This window comes from Saccopteryx bilineata, chromosome 6 (assembly GCF_036850765.1).
Source record: "Saccopteryx bilineata isolate mSacBil1 chromosome 6, mSacBil1_pri_phased_curated, whole genome shotgun sequence".
NCBI classification, from domain to species: Eukaryota; Metazoa; Chordata; class Mammalia; order Chiroptera; family Emballonuridae; genus Saccopteryx; species Saccopteryx bilineata.
In genome coordinates, this window is record NC_089495.1 from 80,271,858 (window position 1) to 80,283,676 (window position 11,819).

General features: G+C 38.8%; 1 pseudogene; it reads left to right on the plus strand.

Annotated features, from left to right (window-relative positions):
* Positions 1–241: 241 nt before the first annotated feature.
* LOC136309319 (chromatin target of PRMT1 protein pseudogene) lies at positions 242–495 on the plus strand (annotated as a pseudogene).
* The last annotated feature ends 11,324 nt before the right edge of the window (positions 496–11,819 follow it).

Consider the following 11,819-nt stretch of genomic DNA (forward strand, 5'->3'; position numbering starts at 1 on the left):
AGCACTGAGAAGTTTGGTGGGCACAGATGAAATGCAGGAAGAGCAGGCTGCGTGAGCAGGCAGACCAGTGTACCAGCCAGCCAGCAACAAAAAAATATCCTTGTAATTTACCTCTTGAGCATGTAACCAGTCACTTACCGATTTTACACGAGCCCCTCCACTGTCAGCTCAGGTTTAATCAGTCCCCAACCCGCCTGGGAGAGCACTAGCATCTCTTTCCTTTGATTCTTGGGATATGAAAATGGCTGCACATTCAGCCCTGAATGTTGTGTTAAAAAGTACCATCAAGATATCTCTAAATGAGCGGTTTACTAACATGCTGAAGAATAAGTGGTCAATACCATCTTTGATGCAGCAATAACAGCTAGCAGGTGGCAGAAACAGAAGACTGTCCCAACAAATGGAGGTAGACCCTTTGTCCAGGCAGCATTAAAACTTAAGCAGAAGAGCTTGACACAGCGCCTGGATAAGAGTAACATCCAGGCCCAGACATAATGGGTCCTGCCCAGAAGACTGATCGAAGACTAGGCCTGCCCATAATTCAGAGAGGCTAACCCAGAGGAGTAGTGTCATAGAGATGTGTAGCAGGAACCCTACTTAAGGCTGGCAATAGCTCCAAGGCCAAAACCTTCCCTGAGGAGAAGGAGCCATAACGCCCTGAAGGGGCTTAGGAAGAGGGGGTGATCAAGGCTATTGAAGTCCTGGGAGAGAGGACCTAGGGCAGTGGTTCTCAAACTTTTGGAAGTTGGGTGCATTTAAAATCTTACAAATAATTGTAGGCACACTATGTACAAATTTTTGAGAAATGTTATAATAATTAAGTCAAATATTAAATAAAAAATATATAAAGTATAAGCATGCTTTTATGCTAATTAAATGAAAAATATGACAATTAAATTTATTCTGATATTAAAAAAATTTTTCTGTTACATTTTTTGAGTTATGCATTTTAGAATTCATAACAAAAAGGGGTTAAAATTTAAGTGACAAAAAAGTTATCTTTTTATATATATATAGATACATTCTTAGTAAGATTTAGTAAATTCGGTAGGTCCCAGAGCGAATGTGTTAAGTTTTTTCATACTTGTGTTTATGAAAAACATGAGCCTGATGTGTCCTGATGATTTCTTCAATGTTTGGGCAATTATTTGAAAGGCAAACTCATTTCCTCATCAATATATTGAATAATTTCTCTCTTTTTACTCTTAATTGCGTTGAGTGCAGAAAACCCCCACCATACATATCATCTTAACTTGACACCAAACAAAAGATAGAAGAAACTTGCCTCTAGTGTTTCCGGGGAACATGAGGGGTAGTGTAAACAATCCAGCACCACAGCTTAACAGCCTTTTGCAACCTAATCAGGCAAGTTAGGTGGGGGGTTGGGCAGACTGTCAGCTTACAGCCAATTCCCCACACCTCTAACCTCCCAAAAATATAAACTCCAAAAACCCTCTTGGTTTTTTGGTCCCCAACAGGCACATATTTCTTTGGAATACTATAGGGCGCACCTGGAAATCTTCTAGGGCACACCAGTGTGCCCTGGCGCACACTTTGAGAACCACTGACCTTGGGTATGAAACTATGGTTTGTAGCAGAATTGATGGCAGAGGCTGGGTATGGTAAGTGTAAGGCCACTGGCCACTGCCATGGCCATTCAGGTTCCCTTTGGATTTGGGCAGACAGTAAAGGAAGTATGGAGCCAGAATTGTGGGCCATTTCATTTATTGAAGTCTTGTAATGGTGAATGAGCCAAGAGGCAGAGAAGACCACTTCCCTCTCACTCAGTGCTCTGGAAGCCCTGACACATTCTCCAGACTCTCCTGAACTCACAGGCCCCCACCAGCCTCAGCACCCTCTTTCTGTCTCTGCACTTTCTGCACTCTCTGCATTCTCTGCACTCTCCTGCAAAACATGCTGGGGCAAAAAAACCCTTCTCCAGCAAATAGTAGTGAACAATGGCCTCTCCCAAGCTGTAAGGCAATCTGCAATTGGCAATCTGCCACCCTGAGGGCAAGCACCCACAGCCTTCCACAGATGATACCCACATGGCACTGCCCCGATACAAGCAAGCAAACCTAAAAAACAAAACACTTGTTTACCCAACAAGGAGAAAAGGGGCTTAGTAAAGCAGACCCAGGCTTTGGAGAAAAGATCAGTGCTGGTGTTCACTCGGTACTGACCAAGGAGCTGGTGGACAACCAGTTGGGTGCTTACGTGTTGAAAACAAAAGAACCTCTGGATGCTAAGTTGGATGCCTATGTGACACAGACAAATTCCAGTGATTGAATCCTGCCCACCCTTTTGTGAGAGACTTTTGTTAAAGTTGTCATATAAATAACCTTTATATATCTGTAAATTACCTTCAGATAACAGATGAAAAGAAACCTGACTGATATTGCAAGGTGCTATCTAGGCTATGGACTTACTTGCCCCTACTGTGTGCATTTAATATGTTCCTTTTACTTTACTTTTTTGACATTGTTGTAGGAAACCCTGTTTGTTTGTTTTTTTCTTTGTTGGTTTGGTTTGGTTTCATTGTTTGTTTATCTCTCTCCCAGACTTCTCTTTGAACTTGAATATGTCTGCCATGTAGATATTTTAATATAGTAAGTTAGGCCTAGGACAACCTCTTTCCACTTCTGCCTCCCCTCACTTGTCATATATGATCTGATGTTCTAACATTTTCTCTGTCCATTTTTGTACCCTCTGAATAAGTCCCAGAATGGTAGTCTCTTAGAAGTGTTTAAAAAATTTAGAGTTAAAAAATGCTTCCTGTCACACTGATATTTTAGTATAGAAAGTTAAGAGCATTGATTTAGCTACAAGGCCCCTTAACAGGTTACTCATGGTAGTAGCTCTGATTTGACTAAAGTTGCTAACATCTGCATCAACACTACATAATGTGTGCTGAGTTGGATATGTGCAAGCACACTTTCTACCCTGTAATAAGATTTATAAAATTTCTTCTTGGCTTTGCATCATATCCAAAGGGGTACTATTGGGTTGACTTATAAATGCAGTAGAGAGGGAAATGCCATTTGGTTAAGCAGATGCTTCAGAAGGGAAAAGAATAGGAGAATGATGGTAGGTACCCGCTGGGTTGGGGTCAAAAGATACCCAGGCTGAATACTATTATCTTTGTTTATCCCAAACTAATGTAGGGCTTCTCCATACACTGACTTTGTCCCTCTTCCTAATTCCCTTGTAATTAAGTTCAACCATATTCTGTCAATTGTTTCTGTTTCAACAGAATCTTGTATTTCTAATTTATTATAACAAGAAATCATTTCCTCTAATAATTAAAAAGATAATAAAAGAGGATTCATAACTATTAAACTTACAGAAATAAAAATAATTAGAATAATATGAACAATTTTGGCCAACAAATTAAACAACTTAGATGAAGTAAATAAAGTCCTGAAAAGAACCAAGTTATCAAAACTGACTCAAGAAGAAATAAAAAATGTGAATCTGAATAAATCAAAGACAAGTAAAGAAGTTAAATTAGTAATTAAAAATCTTCACAAAATAAAACAAATTAGTAAATTTAAAATTTTATTTTTCTTTAAATTTTATTTAAAATAAAATAACATTATTAAAACAATTTTTTAATTCTATCAACATTTACAAAATACAGCGGTACCTTGAGATACGAACAGACCAATATACAGATTTTTAAGATATGAGCTGCAACTCGATCCGTATTTTTGTTTGAGATCCGGGTGAAATTCTGATACGAGTTGTGATTCGGGAAGCTGCTGCTAGTTGGCATGTTGGCACATGGGTCCAGTATTGGCAGTTTGTTATACGTGTTGACTGACTTACGAGCTTGGTTACAGAACGAATTAAATTCGTATCTCAAGGTACCACTGTAAATGATACTGATCATTCACTCTTTTAGAAGACAGATGAGGGAATGCTTCTCAAATCATTATGAGGCCAATGTTAATACCTTGTTACTAATGTTAAACAAAGATATCACACACACACACACACACACACAGACCATTATCATCTGTGAATAGAGACAAAAATCTGAAATAATAGCAGATCAAAACAGAAATATAAAAAGGATTATATACAATGACCAAGTGAGATTTATTTCATAATGCTAAATTGGTTTAATATTTAAAAGTCAATAATGTAATATAGCATATTCATAGAAAAAGAACAAACATAAGATCATCCAATAAATGCATAAAAATGTTCTGAAGATGACCTTTCTTGTTGATGGATCATATTGTCTACATTTTTATATGTAATCATTTTAATTTAAATGCAGATATGTGAAAAGCAGAGACAGAAATAAACAATATTTATGTTCATTAAAGGGTAAGTTTCTTATATAAGGTTGCTTGAAGCTATGTAGTCAGTAGGGGTCCTTGGCTTTGTGGTTGCTTGTTAAATTCAATTCACCACATACTTTAACTTTTATGAGGATAGTATAAGCTTCCCTTAGAAGAGAGCTGAGCCTGCCAGGTTTCTCTCAATTCTCAGGCTTGCCCTGGGCCTTTGAGAAACCGATTGTCCACTCATCAGTGGTGCCCTCTCAGCTCTGCATTCTCTCCTGCAGTTCAAGTGGGAAGCTGCCTTTTCTCCAACTGTAAGGCCTCCAAATGTCTTGTGGCTTCCTTTCATTTGGTGCCTTTTTCATACTCCACATTCAGCAGGTCGTTAAGGCCTTGCCTCAGGCGGGTTTTCTCAGCTCTCCTGCCTTTTCGCCAGGGGTAGATACTGTTTTCTTCTAAGGCAGGCCCGCAGTGCCTGGACAGGTGCCATTTCTCCTCATTCTCCTGGTCCTGCCTGCACCTTGGTGTCAGTCGCTGTAAGTCCTCTAGACTTTTTTTGTTTGTTTGTTTATTTGTTGTATTTTTCTGAAGTTGGAAACGGGGAGGCAGTCAGACTCCCACATGCGCCCAACCAGGATCCACCCGCAAGCCCAACAGGGGGCAATCCTCTGCCCATCTGGGGAGTTGCTCTGTTGCAACCAGAGCCATTCTAGCGCCCGAGGCAGAGGCGACAGAGCCATCCCCAGCGCCCGGGCCATCTTTGCTCCAGTGGAGCCTCGGCTGCGGGAGGGGAAGAGAAAGACAGAGAGGAAGGAGAGGGGGAGGGGTGGAGAAGCAGATGGGCGCTTCTCCTGTGTGCCCTGGCCGGGAATCGAACCCGGGACTCCTGCACACCAGGCCGATACTCCACCACTGAGCCAACCGGCCAGGGCCAGTCCTCTAGACTTTTAAAGACAAGGTGAGACACTAAAAAATTTAAGTCTATTTGATCAAAAAGAGATTCAATCCTGCCACGCCAAACAAGAATTGGCTAGGAGCACTCCCCCCACAGAAGGGAGAGGAAAAACACAGAGATGGGTCCCAAGCAAATTGTTTGGCTAGATCTGAATCCTAGTTGGCTGTTTGTGATTGGTTGTCCTTAGGTTTTGGTTTCGATTTCCTAAGCGTAAGGTATTAATAAGCATAGGTTTTGGTTTGCTCCCATAGGCCACATTGGCATTAGGGGCAACTGGGTCTAGCCTCCTTGTTTAATTAATATAACCAAACCTGACCCAGTTTTCCTGGAAGCATTCAGTGCAGCCTTCAGGAGTCCTCAGGTAAGGGCAGATCTCCTTGTCTTAATTAACATCCTGAGGAGCATTTAAACTCAGACTTCATGTGCAGCTTTTTCTTACAGATGAACGGCATCTTGGCCTTTTATTCGGCAGTGATCAAAGCAGCAACTGTTTCCTTCTCTTTTACAGGGTGTACGTCATATTCTTTTTTCATCTTATTAGGTTTCTTTGCTATGTTGGCACTAATGGGTTTTTTTAAATATGATTTTTTTAAGGTTATTTGATTTATTTTGTTAAGTTAGGAGGAAAATAATCTTGTGACTTAAAATCCTCAGTGGAACCCTGGCTGGTTGGCTCAGTGGTAGAGCGTCGGCCGGGCGTGCAGAAGTTCCGGGTTTGATTCCCGGCCAGGGCACACAGGGGAAGCGCCCATCTGCTTCTCCACCCCTCTCCCTCTCCTTCCTCTCTGTCTCTCTCTTCCCCTCCCGCAGCCGAGGCTCCACTGGAGCAAAGATGGCCCGGGAGCTGGGGATGGCTCCTTGGCGCTAGAGTGGCTCTGGTCGCGACAGAACTACGCCCCATAGGGGCAGAGCGTCGCCCCCTGGTGGGTGAGCCCGGTGGATCCTGGTTGGGCGCCTGTGGGAGTCTGTCTGACTGTCTCTCCACGTTTCCGGCTTCAGAAAAATACAGAAAAATAAATAAATAAATAAATAAATAAATAAATAAATAAATACATACATACAATCCTCAGTGGAGTGCAAGCCTTGATTTTAGCTATCTTTATTTCTTGCCTCCTTCTATTTAATACGGGTTTATTTTGTTTACAATTCTATTGCTTCTAAGGTGAAAACGATCTTTCTTAGCTCTTCATTAGCTACATTACACAATTTTGTATATACTTTTGCTATCATTCAATTAGAATTATTTTCAATTTTTTTATATTTCCTTCATTAACTCATATATAATGTAGAAGGGTTGCTTAATTTATGGGTTTTTTATCATGATTTTCTGGATCTCACTGTAGTTAAATTTTAATTGAATTAGGTTATGGTTGGAGAAAATATTTTCAGATATTTTAAAAATAAATTGTGACTTATTTGTGGCCCAATTTTTGGTCTCATCGTTAATATTACATGTTCTTGTGAAATGATTTATTCTATAAGGATCAGCTGTAGTGTTCTGTAAATATCAACTAAGTAAGGTTGGTTGATAGTGTTGTTTCAGTCTTCTATATCCTTACTGATAATTGATCTATCAGAATAAAATATTAAAATTATCCATGATTTTGTATTCATTTGTTTTTTCCTTTAGTTCTCTGTTTCTATTTGTGTTTTGAATCTCTGTGCATACATATTTACAGTTTCTGTGGATCCCTGATATAGTGATCCTTTTATAATTAAAATGTATTCCTTTTTATCTCCTTAAATACTCTGACCTGATGTCTGTTTAGTTTCTTTTTGTATATGCTTATTGTTTGTATGGCTTATCTTTTTACATCCATCACTGTTTGACCTGGATTTATCTATATTCAAAGTGTGTCTTTTATCAAATAACATATACTGTTTTATGGCTTTTTGTCTGGTATAACAACCTCTAGAACATATTGACATGCTTTGTTCATTTACATTTTATTATTATTATTGATATAATCTGTTTTATGCCTACCATCTTACTTATTTTTAATTTTCCATCTGATCTGTGTTCCTCTTTTCTGCCATTCAAATGCTCTTCAGGGTAATAAAATTTTGGGGGGAGTATTCCATTTTAATTACTCTGCTGGCTTTTGACCTATACGGTTTCCCATCATTTTCTCAGTGTTTACTATAGAATTATAATACGTATCTTAATTACAGTCTACTTAGAGATAATATTGCTCTACTGTTTGTAAAATGTAAAAACTTCCCAACTGCATAATAATTGTATATATTATCCTCCTGTTCTTTGTGTATTTTTTTACATAACTTGTTTTTCCATGTATTATAAAATCATCAGTATGTTTTTTTATTAAACAGTAACTCTCTTTTAAAGAAGAAAAATAATTATAAAAAGATTATCTTTACTTATTCAAACATTTACTATTTCTGGTGTTCTTTACTTTTCCCTACTGATTAGTTTATAATTAAAAAAAATATTTTCTTCAGACTATTTAAAATTTGTTTCTTAACCTAAAGAATGATATTTTAGCATGTCTTTTATTTTTAGTTCATTTTATTTTATTTTTTATTAAATAAGAAGTGAGAAAGCAGAGACAGACTCCTGCATGGTGGGCCCGGGATCCATCTGGCAAGCTCCCTACTGAGTGATGCTCTGCCCATCTAGGACCACTGCTCTATTGCTCAGTAACCAAGCTATTTTTAGTGCCTGAGGCGAAGCCATGGAACCATCCTCAGTTTCTGGGGCCAACTTGCTCAAACCAAGCCATGGTTGTTGGAAAAGAAGAAAGAGACAGAGGGAGAGACAGAAATAGAAGGGGGAGGGGAGGAGAAGCAGATGGTTGCTTCTCTGTGTTCCCTGACCAGGAATTGAACCTGGGACTTCCACATACTGGGCCAATGTTCTACTGCTGATCCAGCCAGCCAGGGTCTAGCATGTCTTTTAGAGTGAGTTTGCTGATACTCAGTTATGTTTACTCAACTATTTTTATTTTATACTGACATTGATTTTAGGTATACTATTTATTTTCCTTTCAACCATAAAGATTTTGTTCCACTGTATCCTTGATCCTAGTGTTTCTGATGAAACATTAATTGTCATTTGTATACAATGCATTATCTTAAACTGCTTTTAAGATATTATTTTTAAGTATTGTTTACAGTAGTTAAATTACTTTATTACGGGGTAGGACATTTTATTGACCTGTTTGGGCTTAGCTGAGCTTCTTATATTTGTAGGTTGATGTTTTTCAACAAATTTCAGAAAATTTCAGACATTATTTCTTAAAATATTTGTAATGCTCCATTTTCTCTTTTATTTTTCCCTGGGGCTCCAATGAATCTATGTTAAACTGGTTGATATTTTTCCATAAATTGCCAAGGTTCTCTTTATTATTATTTTCTCCCTGTATGTTATTCAGATGATCTCTTTATGTTCATTAATCATTTCTTCTTCAGACTCCAGTCTACAGTTGAACTCATTCCTTAAATGTTTGTTTTAGATATATATCTATAATTTAGATTTCCAGCATATATGTTCAGTCTTTAAAGAAAATAGTTTCCATTTCTTTGATGAGATTTCCCTCTGTTCGCTTATCAGGTCCATATTAAAAAATCTGGAGCTTATTTATCATAACTGTTTCAATTATCATTGTCTGATAATTTGCACATCTGGATTTTCTTACTGAAGTTAATAAAGTCCACTGAGCCCTGGTGGGGGATGGTGACATCACTGCTCCATACAGTCATTCAGGAAGCCAGCTGATGAAATCTCTGCCATTCTCAACCTGTGGTGCTGTGATCCCTTTGGGTCTCATGATCCGCTGCTGGATTTTCTGTGTCCCACCAGCGGACAGGAAAAAAGAATGGAAGAATACGTATATTTTTATAATTCAAGTCTAGAAGTAGTGTACCTGACCTTTTCATACAATTCAGTGGTTGAGATCTGTTCACAGAAAGCTATGAATAGAAGAAGGAAATATAGTCTAACCCAGGACCCAGGATGGAAATGCAATAATAAACAACATGTCAGTTTTTGAAATAGCCCATTCTTCAGCAAATAACTACTCATTTCACCGTCTATTTATAATTAGAACACAGTCCACCTCTTCTCTAAGGGAGACGGTTCACAATTGCAATCAATGTATCTACCTCAAAGTTCACAATATCCAGATGATGTACAGTTTTTAATTCTGTTTTAGACACTTGATGGTCATTCATTATAGGAAATAAAATTAATTCACCTCTGTTCTTCACATCTTTGAACACACACACAATTTTTAATGCAATGAAACTTATATAAAAGAATAAAATGGAAGATCCTCAAATTAAAATATATAGTAATTTTGAAATTCCTTTTGGTGGATGGCATTAAATTTCCTTCCTTAAAGAAAAAGGAAGCCTTTGATTACACCCTGATTATACTTTGAGGAAAGAACTGTTTCATTATTGTTCATATTACTCCAATTTATTCTTGTGTCCATTATTTATTGTGACCATGACTGAAATGCATGTTGAGAGGCATTCTTCTTTGAGAGCTATATAGTGTTTTAGCTATTTCCATGGACAGATTTTTTCCAGTAATACTTTAAAATTAGTCAAAGACATTTTAACATGAGCTTACAGTTTTGTTAGTATATACTGCTCTCAAATACTTAGTATGTTCTGTTCTATCTGCTTCCAGCTAGTTGCACATGACAGAAAACACAATCAAACTTTTTTCTTAGATATAATTCTCAAACCTGGTTATTACCATTACTATCATTATTATTATTTTCTTCCTGAATCCCTTACTCTGTCTCAATTTAAGAAAGAGAACCATAAGGCAATCTGATATAATAGACTTGATTGGAGAGACTAAATCCTTAAACTGAACTTGGCTGATAGAGTCTTTTCCTCTTAAAAATCTTTCTTGGCTTGCTATTGAATGAAAATACGTGTCCTCCAAAAACTTTATATGTTGAAATTGTAACGCCCAATGTGATACTAAAATATGAAGCCTTCAGGGTTTTATTACATCATGAGGATAGAGTGCTCATGAATGAGATTGTGCCTCTATGAAAGAGGACACAGAGACCTCACTTGATCCTTCAACCATAGGAGAATACTTCAAGAAGATAGCCGTCTCTGAAGTGGACTCTCGTCAGACACCAAATCTACTGGCAAATTGGTCATAGACTACTAGTCTTCAGAACTATGGAAACAAATTTTTGTTGTTTGTATGTCACCCAGTGTATGGCATTCTGTTATAGCAGCCTGAATGGACTAAAGAGAAATTGATACCTAAAAGTGGAGGTGCTTCTCTAACAAAAAGCTAAATATGTGGAAGTAGCTCTGAAACTTGGTAATAGGTAGAACCTTGAAAAGTTTTGAGGTCCATGCTAGAAAAAGCCTACATTGCCATGAACAGAGTTTTATAAGCAATGCTCATGAAAGCTGAGAAAGAAAAAACTGTAGAGAAAATCTCAGTCTTATTAGAGAATACCTAAGTAATCCTGAATAATATTGACAGAAATATGGATGGTATGGGGCAAACCAATATGTTTCAAATTTGCTCGCTTATATTTTGCAGGGCAGCACTGTGTGTGTAGTTTATGGAAGGCTGTGGATACTTGCCCTCAGGATGGCAGATTGTGAATAGCGGATTGCCTTCTTCTGGTTGGGAGGAGCCATTGTGTGCTATTTGCTGGAGAAGGATTTTTTTTCCTCCAGCCTGTTTTTCTAAAAAGTGCAGAGAGAGAGAGAGGTGGGGACAGTGGGAAGTGCTGAGGGGCTTGGGAGCCCTGAGATTTTGCCCCAACGTGTTTGGCTGGCAGTGCTGAGTCTAGTGGGGGCCTGTGAGTCCAGGAGAGTCTGGAAAATTAGTTGGGCTTTGGGAGGCCTGAGTGAGAAGAAAGCGGTCTTTCCTGCCAGTTTGCTCATCTGCTGTTACAAGACTTTAATATATGGAATGACCTACCATTCTCCAGATCCAGTTTCTTTATCATCTGCCTGAACCCAATGTGAACCTGAAGGGCCATGGCAGTGGCCACTGGCCTTACATCTGGCATAGTTGGCAGGATTTGGATCAGATTGGTATGAAGCTACAACCACCCTTGAGGAGTGGGGTAGAAGACTGCTCCTTGTTCCTTAGTGTATGGTTCTCCATGGCTCTTCTTATGGAAACTGTTGGCTGGCTGTTTTTTGCAGTCCTGCAAGAGAAAATCGAGAACTGAGGTCAAGAGTGAACTGCAAACTGAATTGCAGCAATTTCCTGAACTGGAATGGTCACAAGAAAGAGCTGCAGAGCTGAGAACTGCAGGTACAGCACCTAGAATCGGAAAGGTCTCTGGAGATGGAGGCCAAATGGGTTCGTAAGTTGCAGTTTGTCATGGAAGTTGAATGTTGGCAGTGGCAGTTGTTGAAGGAATAACTGTGGCTTCAGCTTTAGGTAGAGAGCTGGCAGCTGCAGCAGCTGAAGATGGAGCTGTGCCAGCAGAGTGGCTCTGAGTCAGCAGAAGCAGGGGTTTCCAGATCCTTTCTGAAGATGAGGAAACTCAGGCTAAAGCTGCTGTTTGCAGACTCCAGAAGGGAAAAACCCAGAAACAGAGTACCTGAATAGC